Below are 20,154 nucleotides of genomic sequence, written 5' to 3'. Positions count from 1 at the left end.
TTTTGGCTTATAGACAGTGCTTCATTTTCCGTTGCTCTGCATATTTGTGCACTAAATTTAAGAACTCGTGTTTACTCTAAGGCACAAGTTGGTTACCAAAATTTTTACCATGATCGAACAACATTGTTTTCTGTGTGCGTCAATTCCTAAGGCACCAGACTTGTGAGGTTATCGGTCCCTAGACTTATACACTACTTCATCTACCTAATCGTGTGGCCACTCAATGGTGCTTCTGCATCACTGGACATCATCGAAAAAAGCATATTAGTACATAAAACAGACTTTGTGGGCGTCTCTTTGCTTTCACATATAGCTTCAAGTCTACGGTACTGACAGAAGCTGAAGAAATGAGTTAAAGCTTGTGCCACAGCTGGGACTTCAACTGGTGCTTTTGGCTTACTATGCAAGTGTGCTAGCCATTGCACCACCGCGGTAGCATAGTTAACACCGCTGGATGGACTACCCTAGTCCGATGCCCTCCCCAACACAAACTCCAGTTCGCGTCTGTCTTCACGTTGGGTCGGGGGGAGGGGGGGGGGGGGGGGCGCATTAGACTTAGGTAGTCCATGCAGGTGTGTTAGCTACGTTGCGTCGGTGTCATGGTTAGCCCACCTACCTAGTTAGCAAGGAGAGGTGTGTGAAGTCCCAACTGTGCCAAATACTTTAATTCATTTCTTTAGCTTCCATCACTATCATAGATAAAGCTAAGACTCTGATGTGCTAAGGAAAATGTAATTATATCAGCTTTAAGTCTTTCATCCAACTTATTCTTGAAACTGAATATTTCTCCTGGAATGTCGTTTCAGGAAGTCTTTTTCTACGCCTTCCTTTATATTGTTTTCACCCCATTTATATTTGACTTTTAAAGTTTTGCTAGTTATAGGCAAATATTAAAAATTTAAGTTCTTTTGCAATCTGTTTTGTCTGATGCAACCCGAAATTGTTTTGCCCGATACCGCCGTTTTAGCTTAACATTCCCAATGTTTTTATTTGGCCTACACACTGTCACAGCTCGCAATATAGGGAATATAACAGTTGTATCTAAAGACAGAATTAAAAAGTAATATTACAGACTTGCAACAACACACAACACTTACGGAATTGATGGCATTTCCAGCAAGGTACTTAAAGCTTTTTCCCCACAGATAAGTAGGATTCTCAGCCACGTATGTAATAGCCCTTTCTAGCAGGGTGTTTTCCCCAAAATACTGAAATATGCCATTGTAACACCACTGCATAAAAAAGGGATACGTCGGATGTCAACAACTATCGCCCAATCTCTCTTCTGACAGCTCTATAAAATTTTTTTGTGAAAGTAATGTATTCAAGAGTAGCCTCCCATATTTGTAAAAATAAAGTACTAACAAAATGTAATTTTGGTTTTCAGAAACGCTTTTCAGCAGAAAATGCTATATACGCTTTCACTGATCAAATATTAAATGCTCTGAATAACCGGATATCACACATTGGTATGTTTTGTGATCTCTCAAGGGCTTTGGTTGTGTAAATCATGGGATTCTTTTAGATGAGCTAACTCATTATGGTTTCAGCGGGGCAGGGCACAAATGGTTTAATTCATACTTAACTGGAAGAATGCAGAAAGTTGAAATAAGTGGTTCATGTAATGTTAAAGCAACAGTTGATTCCTCAAACAGGGGGGCTATCAAGTACAGGATCCCGTAGGGTTTGGTCTTAGCTCCTATACTGTTCTTGATGTACATTAATGACTTACCATTCCACAATGATGAAGATGCAAAGATGGTTCTTTTTGCTGATGATAGAAGTATAGTAATAACATCCAAAACCCAAGAACTAAGTGATGTAATTGTAAAAGATGTTTTTCACAAAATTATTAAGTGGTTCTCAGCAAACGGACTCTCTTTAAATTTTGATAAAACACAGTATATACAGTCCCGTACAGTAAATGGCACAACTCCAGTAATAAATATAGACTTTGAACAGAGGTCTGTAGCTAAGGTAGAATTTTCAAAATTTTTAGGTGTGTCCATTGATGAGAGGTTAAACTGGAAGCAACACATTAAAGGTCTGCTGAAACGTCTGAGTTCAGCTACGTATGCTATTAGGGTTATTGCAAATTTTGGTTATAAGAATCTCAGTAAATTAGCTTACTATGCCTACTTTCATTCACTGCTTTCGTATGGCATCATATTCTGGGGTAATTCATCGTTGAGTAGAAAAGAATTCATTGCTCAAAAACGTGTAATCAGAATAATTGCTGGAGCCCAGCAACGGTCACCCTGCAGACATCTATTTAAGGATCTAGGGATCCTCACAGTAACCTCACAGTATATATATCCAACCCAGTTCGAAAGCAATAGCAGTGTGCATAGCTATAACACCAGGAGAAAAGGAAGGGGTAAATTACGCTGCCACAAAAGTCTTTGGTCACCTACCAAACAGCATCAAAAGCCTGACAGTTAGTCAACTAACATTTAAAAATAAATTAAAAGAATTTCTAGATGACAACTCCTTCTAGTCATTGGCTGAATTTTTAGATATAAATTAAGGGGAAAAAATAAAAAAAACTTAAACATTAGTGTTATGCAATATTTTGTGTAATGTAACATCTTTTATTAACCTGACACGTTCCACATCATTACGTAGTGTCGTATTCATGACCTATGGAACAAGTATTAATCTAATCTAACCTAATTACGTTAGTGCACCGAAAAGCTCGCTAGGAACAGGTAAGTTGCCACTTGGAGAGGCACTGTTGTTTTGATTCAAAATCGTGTCAGCGGTCTTGGTCCTCCATGGGTCACATTGTGGCGTTGCGACAGGTGCCGCCACTCGTGCTATCGTTCAGGAACAGACCTCGTCCGATACAGTGCGCTGTCCAACACTACCCGACCTTCTCCTACGACCTGTTAAGAACACCTCTGATCCCGCAGCGGTATGAGTAGCGGATACATGGGAACAGACTGAGTGTAATATATCACAGTTAAAAGAGCTGTACGTGGAAAGGATGAGGCTCGTTTAAGACTCAGTTCCTTATTATCGGTGAAATCATTTTCTCGAATATAATGTGTCTTTAACTTGTGATAATACTTTGTGTGTGTGTGTGTGTGTGTGTGTGTGTGTGTGTGTATTGTATAAAGAAAATGTGTTACATACATACATATAATATTTCACATCTTTTATGAGATAGGTCGCTACCCCGAACAGTCGTTAAGTTCACTTTTACTTCCTTGCCTTTGAAGACTAACGTATCAAAGGCAGAGATTATGACCTTATTTGAGCACTCATAAACTAAATGTAATACACCGAAGGCTAAAGAGAGATACGTGATTCACAATTTGGGTTTAGACAAGAGCTGGGTACAAGGGAGGAAAAGGCTTGTCTACAACTGTTATAGATGACAAGAAAACGGGTGCAGTATCATAAACTACGCTGAGGTGAAAACATTTCTGGGATACCTCTTAAAATTCTGTTAGACGTCTTTTCGCCAGGAGTGGTGCAGCAGATCGACGTGGAATGGACCAAACAAGTATTGGAAATTCCCTGTAGAGATACTGGGCCATTCTGCCTCTACAGCAGTCCATAACTGCGATAGTGTTGCCACTGAAGGACGTTGTCCATAGCTGACCTCTCCACTGTGTCCCATAAATATTCAGTGGGATTCAAGTTAGGCGATCTGGGTAGAGAAAATCATTCGTCTGAATTGTTCAGAATGTTCTTTAAACCAGTATCGAACAACTGTGGCGCAGTGAGATGACATCGATGTTTGGGAACATGCAAATGTCTCCAAGTAACAGAACATAACCATTTTCAATCAATGATCGTTTTAGCTGTACTAGAGGACACGGTCCACTCCATGTAAACGCATCCCACACCATTATGGAGCCACCCCCAGCTTCCAAAGTGCTCGTTGGCAACTTGGGTCCTTGGCTTCGTGAGTGTGCGCTACACTTGAACCCTACTATCAGCTGTGACCAACTGAAATAGGGACTCATCTGACCAGGCCACGGTTTTCCATTCGTCTAGAGTGCAACCGACATGGTCACAAGCCCAGGAGCGGCGCTGCAGGCGATTCGTGCCGCTAGAAAAGGCACTCATGCCTGTTACTTGCTGCCATAGCCCATTATGCCACATCTCGCCACACTGTCCTAACGGATGGATTTATTGTGAGCCCCACATTGATTTCTGCGTTTATTTGATGCAGTGTTGCCTGTCTGTTAGAACAGACATCTGTAAGCAGATGCTGCTGCTCTCGGTCGTAAATGAAGGCCGTCGGCCGCTGAGTTGTCCGTGGTGAAATGAAATGCCTGAAATTTGGTATTCTCTGCACTCTCTTAACACTGTGGATCTCGGAACATTGAATTCTCTCGCGATTTCAGATATGGAATATCCCATGAGTCTGGCTCCAACTGCCATTCTGCATTCAAAGTATGTTCATTCGTGTTGTATGGCATAATCATGTCGGAAACCTTTTCACATGAATCACCTGTGTACAAATGTAAGCTCCATCAATGCACTGCTCTTTTATCATTGTGTACATTATGCTGCCGCCATCTGTATATGTGCATATCGTTATCCTGTGATTTTCGTCACCTTAGTGTAATGTAGCTACTTAGGAAAACTTATTCTAGGTTAGAACAACAATGTCTGTATGATCATCCTGCATGAATGATTTTTTTAAATGCAAAATTTAAAATTTCAGCTTTCCCTTTGCTGTCTTCTGTTGCCACAACACACTGGTTGATGTGACTGGACAGAAACATTTGACCTGCTTGGTGATTTTATGTCGGACTAGAATTTTCTCATGTTGGGTTCTCGACTAGATCTTTTGTTTATTTATGACAGTTACAGTAGTTGAATGATTCATGTATTGATGTATTTACTGGCACATGAATTTCTACTAACTTTTATCTGTTGAAATATGCACATTCTTTTTTGAACTGAGAGTGGAAGAATCTCTGCTTCTTAGCTTAACTTTGCACTAGTAATTCTTGACTCTCTCCAGTTTCTCATTATACACATCACAGTACACCCATAAAAATTTACTTAAATCCTCCTTTTGAATCTGATTAAGTTTCTTAGCACCGTCTACTTTGGCTTCTACTAAAATGTTATTATATTCTAGATCTCCCCTCTATTCAATATAATCATCCCCTTCTTCAAAGTATCCTCTGTCACCTAAACCTCCTGATGCGATTAATACTGTTTATGCTATTTGCAGTAATAAGTTTTGTTGGTTGTAAAATTTTTTATCTAGGTTCAGTGAAAAACAATTCCATATTTGTGCAACAGAATCCTGCTTTAACTTTTACAATTGTATCCATGCCCTTGTCCAAAATAATTGTCTTGCCTCTCTCTGGAATCACAGGGCAACACTGAAGAAATGGTATGTTGTTAACTCAACAGGACAGTAATATTCACTAAAATAATCAGTTTATGAAAATATAATGCAATTGGATAGATAAAAAAATCTACTCACCAAACAGTCACAGGAGAACACACATACAAAGGTACTAAAGTTTTCAAGCTTTTGGAGCTAGTGGCTCCTTCTTCAGGCAGAAATGTTGAAGGAGTAGGGCAAGGGATGAATAAAAAGGACTGCTGAGGTTTAGGAATCATCTCTTGTCAAATTGCTTGTGAAGTGACAACCCTGTGTCGAAAGTTGGCTACAGTGCAATTTATCAGAAAGATGAGTGCAGCTGTGTGTTTGTGCTTCAGTTGCTGTCAAAAGTTCACATTAATGAATTATGATAGAGACTGGACAATTTGCATTAGAATAGTGAAGTGATATTGTGGAGTGTTGTATAAAGACAGGCTCCATCAAGGAATGTAAAGAAATATTTCAAGTGAAATATTCTGGTACTAAACTCCCACAATCAGCACTATTTAACATCTGTACAAGAAGTGGAGTGATGTAGGATCCTATCAGAATGTGCATAGAAATAGGCGACCAACAGTGAGGACCCCTGAAACTAGACAGAATTTGCATGGATATTACGAGAAATTCACGCAAATAGGTAAGATGGTTTCTGCAGTAGGCTGGTGTATCTTGTACATCATGTCATTGTGTACTAAAATATAGGAAATTAAAAGACAATCATGTGAGTGTTGTGGAAGAGTTGAAATATGAGGATCAGAAAAAAACAGTTCATTACTGTAACTGAGTGTCAACATCAATTGTTAACCATTACTTGAACTCCTTGCATTATTTCATATCTGGTTTCATTTGCAAGGTTACGTAAACTCCCAGAATTGAAGATATTGGTTACAGGATGACCCACATATTCTACGTAAAGAAGCTCACCACTCTGAGAAGACAGGCATTTTGTGTGTGTCATCAATTACACCTTAAACAGTGCCAGATATCTAGACTCCTTTTATGCACAGTTAAGAGATGCAGAGAAAATGTATGCAATTTTTAAACAAGATGGAGCAGCTGCTCACCCATGCAACCAAAATATGGCTCACATCACTAACATGTTCCCTATATATTCTCCAGTCAGAAATATACAAATTTATAGTAGCCATACACATAAATAAATAAATATATACACTCACATTCATATACAAATTGTATTTATATTACACATGCCCAGGACTTCGAAACCTCCAAGGTGCTTGGAATGGCTTGCAGGAGATCATTCTTCATGCAGGATGTAGGGCACAAAGGGCACTGATGCATGTGGCTTGTGGTTTGTCCTGGTCCACAATCACAGGACGTATCCTCTGTTATGAAGCCCCATCTCTTCAGATTGTCCAGCTCCTGATTGTAATCTGTTTAAAGATTTGCACACCAGTGAGCTTTCATTGTGCTCAGGTGGTAGTTCTTCAGCTTCTGGCATCCATCCACACAGGTGAGGCGTTGACTTCTTCCACGACTCCAGTCTTGCCTTCTCTGCTGTAATAGTGAGCTTCTTCGATGTTCTCAGGAAGCTCTTTTGTGAGCTCTGCCACTTCTGTGGTGGATTATGTCCCTCACACAGTAGTTTATCTTAATGGGCCATTACAAGAGAAATTAATTACATCATGCCTTCAGATTACAGTGTGTTGTTAGTAACATCATTGAACAAAGTCAGCAATGCCTGGATGCTTTAATTTAGCTTGTTCTTATCTCAGTCGAGACAATACAATGAATTATAATAATGAATATTAAATAGAGATCAATTAAGTTCATGAAATGGTAAAATATGTTTCATACAAACTCTTGGCACTTGAGCTTGGCCTTTTCTGTTAAAGATCCCTTCATGTATTTTTAACCGTGTTACTTCTCACTGTGTTTTGTCTAAAATCAGACTCATAATAACACAGCACCAGAAGACTGGTTGATCAAGCTGGATGACTTTTTGCTTACAAGTATAGAATCTTTTGCCATGCCAAGTCACCCTGCAATCTTACAATGACTGAAGATACAAAATAAAGCATACATAGGTTAGTAATAACAGTATTTCTGAAATAAAACACAATCAAATTATGACATTTACATTGAGAATTGCCTTCTACAACTCGTGAATGTATTAATAAACTAATGTAGTATTAATGGTGGAATAATTAAAATATGTCCAATCAGGACAACCATTAGAAAACAAAAAGGTGCTTCTTATTCTGCCAATAACCTGACGATCAAAAATCTTCAAATCTTTCCAGTGGCTGCATACAATATTTATACAGCCATGGACTGTATCTATGGCTCAAATTATTTCTTTATTTCATTACTTATAATTATAGTTCCTGCTAATAAAAGCTCAGCATCCAATTGTGCCTTTAAAATTCCCATGGCCCCATTTCCAGCATATCTTATAAAGAGGTAACTACATTTTTAAACACTGTTATTATTATTATTATTATTATTATTATTATTTATTCTTTTTTGGTAAGTTCATTGTTACTTGGATCTCGGGTGTCAGGCTTACCAGTTCCATGTGGGGCACCCAGAATATGTTCTGCAAGTTACAGGGCTGGTGTAGGTGATGGTAGGTGGGGGTATAGGGCAAGTCTTACAGCAATGATGGTTACAGGGATAGGAGCTATTGATTTCATACTCACTGAAAGTGAGCTACACACTTCTGTTCACATTAAACCTTCTAACAAACAGGAGTACTTTCATTTTGACAGTTGCAATCCTTTCTATTTAAAATGTTCCCTCCCATACAGCCTTGGCATTTGAGGCAAATGTATTTGCTCAGATGCAGACTCTTTACAGGAATACAATACCATTCTCACCTCAGCCTTGGCTAGATATAATTACCCCAAAAGCATAGTTCAAAAACAGATTTCCCGAGCCATCATGTCTAATTCTAGTACTTCGGATTCCTCTAAAAAAGAACTTCTGAGTATACTAAGTGTCACTCAGTAGTATTCTGTTCTTGAATGTGTTTATCTGCTACTTTGAAAAGGTTATGACTTCCCTAAATTATGCCCTGACATTTTGCCCACCACACACAGAGTATCTTTCCTTCGCCCTCAAATTCTCTGCACTATACTTGTCAGATCATATGATCCTTTTCCACCCATCTCCTTAGGCTATGGCTCCTACCCCTGTGACCGTGTGCATTCCCACCCATCTCCTTAGGCTATGGCTCCTACCCCTGTGACCGTGTCAATTGTAAGAACTGCTCTATTCTCTCTCATACAACCAACCATACCAGTCCTGTAAATGATGACACTTATGCTATCAGAGGGAGAGTCAGATGTGAAACAACACTTCAATACTAGCTATTATGTTAACACTGCTTGGCCTTCTACAGTAGCATGACTACCACCAAGTTATCAGTTAAGATGAATGGGAATAGCAGAGGGTGTATACTGGACGCACACAATATCACTTTGCAGAGCATGCTGTACATTGTGACAGTCATGACCTTGGTGCCATCTGGATTCTTCCCGAGATACCAGTTGCTCAGAACTCCACAGATGGAGACAGGCACTACAACATATCCTTGGTTCTCGCCATCCAGTCAGCAATAATTTACTTTAATTAGTTTGGTCTCAACATTTTTTCACAGAAATTGTTCCTTTCTTCACTTCCTTTTTATGTCTTTCATTTTCTGACCCATCCTTTTTTTAGTGCTACCTCCTCCCACCCATCTCTTATCATATACAATGCTCATCACTTTCCACTCTTATTAACTCATGCACAATGATTTCAAAATAATCTCTATCTTGCATATTACCCTGTTTTCCATCTTTAAGCTCTCAGGTTTTCATATCTTGTTTGGTGGAGTCCCCAACAATCAGTCCTTCCTTCTCATCCCATCTGGTAGGTCTCACCTGACCCGGGGTTCTGGATGACTTTTCTGAACTCAGCCCCTTTTACTAAACCTGACTAGTCCTTTTCCTTCACCCCTTGCCCTTCCACTTCAACCTTTCTGCCAGAAGAAGGAGCCACAGACTCCAAAAGCTTGCAAACTTTTATATCTTTGTATGTGTGTTTTCCTGCTGCTGTTTGGGAAATAGATTTTTTAACTGTCCAATTATATTAGATTGACAGTAATATTGACACTTCACAATTTTACTATGTCATCCAGTAGCTCCTCTAATCTTAGTACCTATTAAAGATAACTCAACAAAATGTTGAGTGTGTTTAGTTCCATTTCTTAATTTTTCAGACATGGTACATATTGTACTCCCTGTGTCAGACTGCTACTGTCACAATTATCACTTTCAATATGAATATATATATAGACTTCCTTGCATATCACAATCATCTTTGTTTTCTGCTTTATACAAAAGATATTTGTCAGTTTCTTTAAATCCCATATCTTTTACCTCATCTTTGTTTATGTGTGTTTCTGCTTTCAGATGCATGGCTCTCATGGACACACCAGTTTTTACTAAGTTCTCTGCAGCGTTTCTTGTTTCTTTCCACCATTCTGGATACAAACTTTCACATGTCTTTTTCTGCATATCTTATATTTCACTATCACAACTCTCATTATCATAATGACTCCAAGCTACCCTTAAAATTTCATTACTTATACATTTTGCATACTTTCTTTAGTCTTCACAAGAGCTTACTGTTTTACTGATATTACCCAGTAAAATTTCACTTACATGTACCTCTCTATCACAGTTATGACCTTCCTGAATTTGTTTACAGCTGTCACCATAAGTACCTTCCTCAAACATTTCGCTTTCAACCACCACATAAATAATACCATCTAATTCTTAATAAAAGTCTATCTGACTACCTATTCTTTCTTCAGTGTCTTCAACACCATCTTTATTTTTCTCAGTACTATTGAGTCACATCTTCCTCACTAATCTCACTGTAATTGTCTAAGACACCCCCTTCACTCCTCTCACTATTACTACCTAACATAGCTTCTTCCCCAATAGTAACATATTGCCAAGTTCACCAGCTTCTACATCAGAAACAGTAAATTAACATTTTGTACTGAAATTGCTCCTCCCATGAATTATGGACCTTGCCATTGGTGGAGAGGTTTGTGTGCCTCAGCAATACAGATAGCTGTACCATATGTGCAGTCACAATAGAGGGATGGAGGGGTGTCTGTTTGAGATGCCAGAAATATGTATGGTTCCTGAAGTGGGGCAGAAGCCTTTTCAGTAGTTGCAGTAGTTGCATTAGTTGCATTAGCAACAGTCTGAATGATTTACTGATGTGACCTTGTAACATCAACCAAAATGGCCTTGCTGTACTGTTAGTGCAAACCGCTGAAAGTGAGGGGAAACTGCAGCTGCAATTTTTCCCAAGGACATGCAACTCTGCTGTATGGTTAAATATTGATAGCATCCTCTTGGGTAAAATATTCCAGAGGTAAAATAGTCCCCCATTCAGATCTCTGGGAGGTGACTGCACAGGAAAATGTCATCATCAGGTGAAACAAAACTGGTGTTCTACGGACTGAAATGTAGAATGTTAGATCTCTTGGTCAGGCAGGTAGGTTATAAAATTTGAGAAGGGGTAAGGGAAATGGGTAGGTTCCAGTTAAATATTGTAGGAATTAGTGAAGTTCAATTGCAGGTGGTATAGGACTTCTGGTCAGGTGAATACAGGGTTATAAACACAATATTAAGTAGGGGGTTCTGCAGCGGTAGGTTTAATAATGAATAAGAAAATAGGAATTCGGGTGAGACACCCTGCTAAACCTATAGGACAGGACAGGTGGTTTAAATTGGGGAAAGGGGCCAAAATAAGCAGCTGTCACTTACACTCAAACTTACAACTTTATTTACTTTACCAAACATTACAAGAGCCAAGAAAATAAAAAAAAAAAACAACACAGCATTAATTTTGGAACTTAATTACTGACTGAATGTGCCACACAAAGTCATGTCTTAAGGGCAAGACCACTTTAATTTAAAATAGGCTAAAAGGCAATAACTTAAGACTCAAACCAAAATCAAAAATGTAAAAGGCAGGATGCCTTATCTTAAATCAGTTCTTTCAATTAGGCTGAAGGCCCAAACAATCTGACACCTTAAGAGTAAAACAACTTTAATTTAAAAATCAGCTGAAGGCCCATCACTTAAGACTGAAACCAAAATAAATTTTTAAAAGGCTGAAAGGCCTTATCTTAAAACAGTTCTTTAATTAGGCTGAAGGCTCAAACAATCTTACGCCTTAAGGGCAAAACAACCTTAATTTAAAAATCAGCCAGAAGCCATACAAATACAAACAACAAGAACAAATAAAGAAAACGCAGTACACCCAACTACACTCAGAAGTTTCTGAGGATCAGCCTGGAATTCAAACACTAACCCTTGCTTAGGTGAGACAGGCAGTCGGCCCAACCATTCTTGATCCAATGACAACCCAATCGACAGACAGTCAATGGACCCACTGACAAGATAACTTCCACTTCACCTGACCAGCACACAACAGGGAGTTCAATGGAAGAACGTAAGAAGTATTGGCATCCACAACCAATTAAACATTGAGCTGTCAAACTAGAGACCATGCTGGACAACGACAACATGATGAGGAAACTATGATGCCTGAATTTATGCCACTGGCCAGTATAGGTGACTGAAACAATAACGGCCACAAAGCAGAAGATTCTGCTGGTACACTGAAATTCAAAATAACCAAGTCCAGTTAAACTCCACTGGAGGGTAGCTAAAATTTGCCAAGTTGGAAACACAAGTTGTTGCTCACAGGAATGTCTCAACAGCTGACAATGAAATCCAAATGACACAATGTGAACAGTCATGACTTGCTGGTAGATTAAGTCAAAACTAAACTTTCATGTGCAGGATTGGTGAGCCAGAGACCTCATAGCAATGGGAACAGCACCATACACTTCGACCACACTTAGACGCTGCCAGCGGCCCCAACCAAACTATGCTATGGAGATTTCCTCACTGCTTCATGCCAACCAACCAACTGCCCAGGCCCGGAAATGGTGATAGGACGAAACATACATTGGCTGATGAGATGACCAATAGGATAACCAATTGATGGTTGTCCTGCTCCAATCTCCCTCCATCAGACAGTTCATGTGTGTCGCCAGTGGTCGGCGAGCACTGGCTGTTGGTGCCTCACCGGTGCTCTGTCCCCAACTTCACTGCTGCTGCATCGCGACTGCACTGCTGGTCCATCTGCAACTGACAGCCAGACAAACGATGACCCAGAACTACGATCGGTCACTCCAGCGATAGTACACTTATTGATACGCGCTGCTGCTGCCGCTCACAGCAAAGTGAGGCAAGAAGGTAGAAACACCAGTAAAGGGAATAAGAAAATGAGGCAGCAGTACAGTAATAGAAGATGACAAACAATAAATGGCATGAACATGAGCCATGCATGTCTCAGCGGGTAAGCTATGAAGGTTGCCCAGACACTAACACACCAATTTTTTTTCCTTAGCGGAAAATAATGCTACAAATGCAAAATTATTATGTATGTATTATGTGAAGTCTCCTGAGTGAGCGCAAAAAGTTTCTTTCACTTTTGACAGAAAGCTTAGCTGCAGGACAGTTTCAAAATTGTGTCTGTATGTGAAGCACATTACAAGCAATGTGCTGCCATTGAATTTCTCACTGCAGAGAAAGAAACTGTGCGGAACATTCACAAACACTTGTGCAAAATCTATGGAGGGTCTGCTGTTAACAGATGTACAATTACTTGCCGGGCATGGAGGGTGAGGTCATCAGCAGGCAGTTTGGCAGAGCTCTACAATTTACGGTGGTCGGGGAGACCATCCATGGCAGTCATACCAGACAACCTTGACCTAGCTCCTCAAACTTCCACTTCTTTTTAGCCATTGAAGGATGCTATTCATGGAAGACATTTTGAGTACAATGTGGAGGGGATTCACACAGTGAAGCACTGGCTCTGCCACGAGGACAAGGATTGGTTCTGACAGTGCATACATGACCTTGTTTCACACTGGAGGAAGGCAATAGAACGGGATGGAGATTACATGGAAAAATAGGGTGTGTAGATAAAACACCATTCTTTTGTGTGTGTAATTCTCATTATGTTCAATAAAGCATTGTTGGAGAAAAAAATATGGTGAATTGCTTTCTGGGCAACCCTTGTACTACGTACAGCTTTGTGAACACATTATTGCAGCCAAGACAGACAGAAAGCTTCCACTATAACATCCCAGCTCCTTCACCATATTATAACATTTCAGCTCCTCAACACCAAATTAAAACGTTGTATTAGGAGGTGTCTGCTTCGTGCAGAAGGTCTTGAGTTCATATTGATGACAACAAGTAATTCTTCATTACAGACGTTTATTTACAAACAGAGCTGACAGACTTCACAGACTCAACAACTGACTCTCCTAGCTAACCGCACTGCCTATCCGAACTGGCAACTGACAACTCCTAGGTGTATTAATATCTTTCCAAACAATGAGAGTCTTTAACAATGTTTTGTTTACAATATGATGGCAATTCACGACCCAAATCTAAATTAGACATTACAGAATTTTAGTACAGATTAAAGTAAGTAAAAGGATCAGTACATATAAATTCTTACAAGCATAATTTCCAAATAGATTTTATAACATTTTTCTACCAGCTTCTGGACAACCTTCACCAGATTTGTACCGATGTTTCCAGAAATATATTGACATTTGATTCTGGATATTTCTTGAGTGATTTAGAACAACTATTTATATGTAAAATGATTAAAACTTGTTTCAAAACGTAAATAAATCTTTTTAGCAATATTTCTTGATACAAATCGTCTTTCAAAATTAGGTTATGAAACAGTTTTCACAAGTTTTCGTATTTTTGCAATCATAATATAGAATTTCTCCATAGAAAGTTCCAGAAGTGTGCATTAAACGTTCATTTACAGACTTTCTCTTTAGCTGGTGATTTTTTAAAAGTATCTTGTCCATATTATAAGAAATAATTTAGCTCAAAACTGATAGTTTATACAATTAATCAGAGCTACAACAAACAGTGAGACTTTCTTTTACAAAATGAAATATAATTACAAAACTGAATGAAAATAGGTTACTAACACTAATATATATTTATATTAATTCTATTTTTGTTCTTTCTGTGCAAAATGTCCTAATATTGACACAGTACAATATTTAAACATCACCAAAGTTTCCCTTTACATTTTGCATATCTGTATCGACATCCCCTAAAAGTCTACAGTATTGAATACTTCAATATGTCCCAATATGTCCTGTAATGTTACACCACCCAGCACAGTGGTACAAGTTTATATTCCAGCTAGATCCACAGATGATGAAGAGATTGAAGAAATGTATGATGACATAAAAGAAATTAGTCAGATAGTTAAGGGAGATGAAAATTTAACAGTGATTTGTGACTGGAATTCAATAGTAGGAAAATTTGTTGGTGAATGTGGACAGGGAGAAAGGAATGAAAGAGGAAGCCACCTGGTAGAATTTTGCACAGAGTACAATTTAATTATCACTAACACCTGGTTTAAGAACCATGAATGAAGGTTGTAAATGCAGAAGAAACATGGTGATACTGGAAGGTTTCAGATTGCTTATATAATGGTAGGACAGAGATTTTGGAACGAGATGTTAAACCTTCAGTCATTTCCGGGGTAGAGGGGGGGGGGGGGGGGGGTGAAGACTATGACCATGATTTATTGGTTGTGAACTGTAGTTGAAAACTGAAGAAATTACAAAAAAAAAGGAAATTAAGGAGATGGGATCCAGATAAGCTGAAAGAACCAGAGGTTGCTGAGAGTATCAGAAGGAGCTTGGGCAACAATTGACAAGAACAGGGGAAACGAATACTATAGAAGAGAAATGGGTAGCTATCAGAGATGAAATAGTGAAGGCAATAGAGGAATCAAATAGATAAAAAAGCAAGGCTAAGGAGAAATCCTTTGATAAGACAGAAGATTTTTAATTTAACTGTTGAAAGGAGAAATATAAAATGCAGTTAATTAAGCAGGTGAAAGGTAATACAAGAGTCTCAAAAATGAGATTGACAGGAAGTGTAAAATGGCTAAGCAGTAATGGCTATGGAACAAATGTAAGGATTTGAGGATTTGGGGGATAGATAGATACCACTTGCAGGAAAATTAAAGAGGCCTTTGGAGGAAAAAGTAGAAGCTACACTCCTGGAAATGGAAAAAAGAACTCATTGACACCGGTGTGTCAGACCCACCATACTTGCTCCGGACACTGCGAGAGGGCTGTACAAGCAATCATCACACGCACGGCACAGCGGACACACCAGGAACCGCAGTGTTGGCCGTCGAATGGCGCTGGCTGTGCAGCATTTGTGAAACACCGCCGTCAGTGTCAGCCAGTTTGCCGTAGCATACAGAGATCCATCACAGTATTTAACACCGGTAGCATGCCGTGACAGCGTGGACGTGAACCGTATGTGCAGTTGACGAACTTTGAGTGAGGGGGTATAGTGGGCATGCAGGAGGCCGGGTGGATGTAGCGCCGAATTGCTCAACACGTGGGGTGTGAGGTCTCCACAGTACATCGATGTTGTCGACAGTGGTCGGCGGAAGGTGCATGTGCCCGACCGCAGCGACGCACGGATGCACGCCAAGACCATAGTATCCTACGCAGTGCCGAAGGGGACCGCACCGCCACTTCCCAGCAAATTAGGGACACTGTTGCTCCTGGGGTATCGGTGAGGACCATTCGCAACCGTCTCCATGAAGCTGGGCTACGGTCCCGCACACCGTTAGGCCATATTCCACTCACGCCCCAACATCGTGCAGCCCGCCTCCAGTGGTGTCGCGACAGGCGTGAATGGAGGGACGAATGGAGACGTGTCGTCTTCAGCGATGAGAGTCGCTTCTGTCTTGGTGCCAATGATGGTCGTATGCGTGTTTGGCGCCGTGCAGGTGAGCGCCACAATCAGGACTGCATACGACCGAGGCACACAGGGCCAACACCCTTCATAATGGTGTTTGGAGCGATCTCCTACACTGGACGTACACCTCTGGTGATCGTCGAGGGGACACTGAATAGTGCACTCTACATCCAAACCGTCATCGAACCCATCGTTCTACCATTCCTAGACCGGCAAGGGAACTTGATGTTCCAACAGGACAATGCACGTCTGCATGTATCCCGTGCCACCCAACGTGCTCTAGAAGGTGTAAGTCAACTACCCTGGCCTGCAAGATCTCCAGATCTGTCCCCCATTGAGCATGTTTGTGACTGGATGAAGCGTCGTCTCACGCGGTCAGCACGTCCAGCACGAACGCTGGTCCAACTGAGGCGCCAGGTGGAAATGGCATGGCAAGCCGTTCCATAGGACTACATCCAACATCTCTATGATCGTCTCCATGGGAGAACAGCAGCCTGCATTGCTGCAAAAGGTGGATATACACTGTACTAGTGCCGACATTGTGCATGCTCTGTTGCCTGTGTCTATGTGCCTGTGGTTCTGTCAGTGTGATCATGTGATGTATCTGACCCCAGGAATGTGCCAATAAAGTTTCCTCTTCCTGGGACAATGAATTCACGGTGTTCTTATTTCAATTTCCAGGAGGGTATATGCACATCAAGTGCTCAGACTAGCAAAAGAAGAGAAAACTGAAAAGTGGGAGTACACAGACATTGTATACAAGTGAGCTAAACCTGCCAGCAATATTAAAGAAACAGGACAAGAAGGTAGATGAAGATAAGATTGGAGGCATTATATGTGCGAAGATTTTGACAGAACATTGGAAGATTAAGTTGAAAGAAGGCACCAGGAATAGATGACATTCTGTCAGAACTACTGATAGCCGTGGGAGAACCAGACATGACAAAACACTTCCATCTGCTGAACAAGATGTATGAGACAGACAAAATACCCTCAGACTTCAAGAAGAATATATCCTAATTCCAAAGAAAGCAGGTGCTGAAAGATGTGAATATTACCAAACTATTAGTTTAATAACTCATGGTTGCAAAATACTAACATAGACAAATGGAAAAACTGGTAGAATCTGACCTCAGGGAAGACTAGTATTGATCCTGGCAAAATGTAGGAACTCGCGAGCCAATACTGACCAACGACTGCTCTTAGAAGATAGATTAAGGAAAGGCAAACCTATGTTTACAGCATTCGTAGACTTAGAGAAATCTTTGAAATTCTGAAAGTAACAGGGGTAAAATATAGGGAGCAAAAAGCTATTTACAACTTGTACAGATACCAGATGGCAGTTATAAAGAGTCAAGGGGCATGAAAGGGAAGCAATGGTTGAGAAAGGAGTGTGACATGGTCATAGCGCAGCCTTGATGTTATTCAACTGTACATTGAGCAACCAGTAAAGAAAACTAAAGAAAATCATGAAATAGGAATTAAAAGTCCAGGGAGAATAAATAAAAACTTTGAGATTTGTTGATAACATTGTAATTCTGTCAAAAGTAGCAAAGGACTTGGAAGACCACTGAACAGAATGGACAACATCTTGAAAGGAGGATATAAGATGAACATCAACAAAAGCATAACAAGGATAACGGAATTTAATCAAATTAAATCAGGTTATACTGAGGGAAATTGATTTGGGAATGAGACACTTAAAGTAGTAGTTGAGTTTGCTATTTGGGGAGCAAAATAACTGATGATGGCCAAAGTAGAAAGGATATAAAATGTATACCGGCAAGAGAAAGAAAAACATTTCTGAAGAAGAGAAAGTTGTTAACTTTGAGTGTAGATTTAAGTGTTAAGAAGTCTTTTCTGAAAGTATTTGTATGGAGTGTAGTCATTTATTGAAGTAAAAATAGACAATAAACAATTTAGACAAGAAAAGGATAGAAGCTTATGAATGTGGTGCCACAGAAGAATGCTGAAGGTTAAATGTGTAGATCACATATCTAATGTATGTGGATGGGGCAGGGGGGGGGGGGGGGTTAAAATAACAGAGGGAGACTAAGAGAGGAATACAGTAAGCAGACGAAGAAGGATTGTAGGTTGCAGGAGCTGAAGAGGGTAGCATGGAGATGATGCATTAAACCAGTCTTTGGATCCAAAACCATAATAAGATCTGCAACTTCCTCAGTGAGCAACTTATTTAACCCAAATTCATAAAAAAATTATCAATTATCTCTTCTACCACTAAAACTTTGTTACTTGATACATTGCAAAGATTTGTAAATGATTTTGTATCTAGTTCTTCTTCCACACTGTGAGTAACTTATTCCAATTTTCTATGTGAAACAATCTTTGTGCACTCCAAAATTTCCTGTCAAAATATAGACCATTCACTTTATATCAGTCTCTGTCTTTCTGCCTGTATGCTCCAAAGTTTCTCATCCTTCTTTTCTGTCTACTTTTTCTTGCCCCAAATTGACAGGCTGCCAGAGGGACAACCCCTAATTTACCTGACCATTGCCCCTATTCTCATATATATTGTTGTGAAATGTTCTGTTATTTTATTTCTGTGATCTGTTCCTCTTTTCATGTACTCTACTTCAGTTCCTATTTCTCTCATTCCACTGTGATTCTCTCCTAGCATCTCTTCCCAGATGATAATTTCCTTAATTTCCTCCTTCTCTCTTTCCCATAATTTCCTATATTATTGGAATTTTGATTCCTCATGGACTCCACCATACTTGTATTTATATTTTACAACAGTGTCAACTGTTACTTTCAACATTGTTAAAGTAATACATAATTAAATTTATTACTGAAATTTATCAGTTTGCTTGATTTCGATGACAGAATTTACTTTGATGTTTCTGAGTAACAAATTTGAAATAATCAATATTTTGAAATAAACCAGTTTCTACACTGATATTTTGTGGAAGATGTATACATAACATCACTTAATGGTATCACTATCTCCAAAATGTTAAGTGTTGATCTGTTTGCTTTGTACAGTCCCATCTGCAACATTGGAGCTAAGAGCTTAGAACTAGACACACTGTGGTCAGTGAAGTGAGCAAATAATTTCGTGAAATCAACAATGGCTCATGACAGATTCAGAGAGATAATGCATTATCTCAGATTTGATATTGGATCCACAAGATCAGAATGACTAAAAGAAGACAAGTTTGCTTTGGTATCAGAAATCTTGAATGAGTTCATTGTGAATGCACAGTCTAGCCACATACTGGGACCATATATAACAATCGATGAATAGCTTTTTCCTTCAAAGTGGCGTTGCAGATTGACACAGTTTATGGGCTCAAAGCTGGAAAAATATGGGCAAAAGTATTGGATGGCAGTAGATAAAGACTCAAATATATTGTGAATGCTATACCTTATCTAGGAAAGGATGACAGTAGGTGGAGTGATGAGTGTTTTGGTGACTTTGTTGTAAAAGACATTGATGCAACCTTACCTCAGCAAAGGAATGAATGTCACATGTTACAATTTTTTCACCTCCTTAGCGCTCTCTGAGACACTGAAAGCTATTTCTATGAGTCTTTTGGGCACAATAAATTGATTCTGCAGGGAAATATGCCTGTATCAAGAAGGCAAGAGAACAGTTATACAGCACAGTATTGTTGATAAACGATTATATCACACTGACTGTTTATCAGGGTAAGAGAAAAAAGAATGTCCTGATTGTGAACACTAAGCATTCTTATGTAACCACTGAGGATGGTATAAAAAAGAAGCCAGATACAGTTACGTTTTATAACTGCTCTCAGTATGGAGTGGACATGTTCGAGCAAATGGCTCGCAAATAATCTGTCAAAGCACCACTGAGACATTGGCCTTTTCACACATTTTACAACTTGCTTGATTTGGCTGGGATATATGCGTGGGTATTGTTCAATTCTCTAAATGATAAAA

The sequence above is a fragment of the Schistocerca gregaria genome, chromosome 2 (genome assembly GCF_023897955.1).
Source record: "Schistocerca gregaria isolate iqSchGreg1 chromosome 2, iqSchGreg1.2, whole genome shotgun sequence".
Lineage (NCBI taxonomy): Eukaryota > Metazoa > Arthropoda > Insecta > Orthoptera > Acrididae > Schistocerca > Schistocerca gregaria.
Note: the sequence above shows the minus strand (reverse complement) of the source record.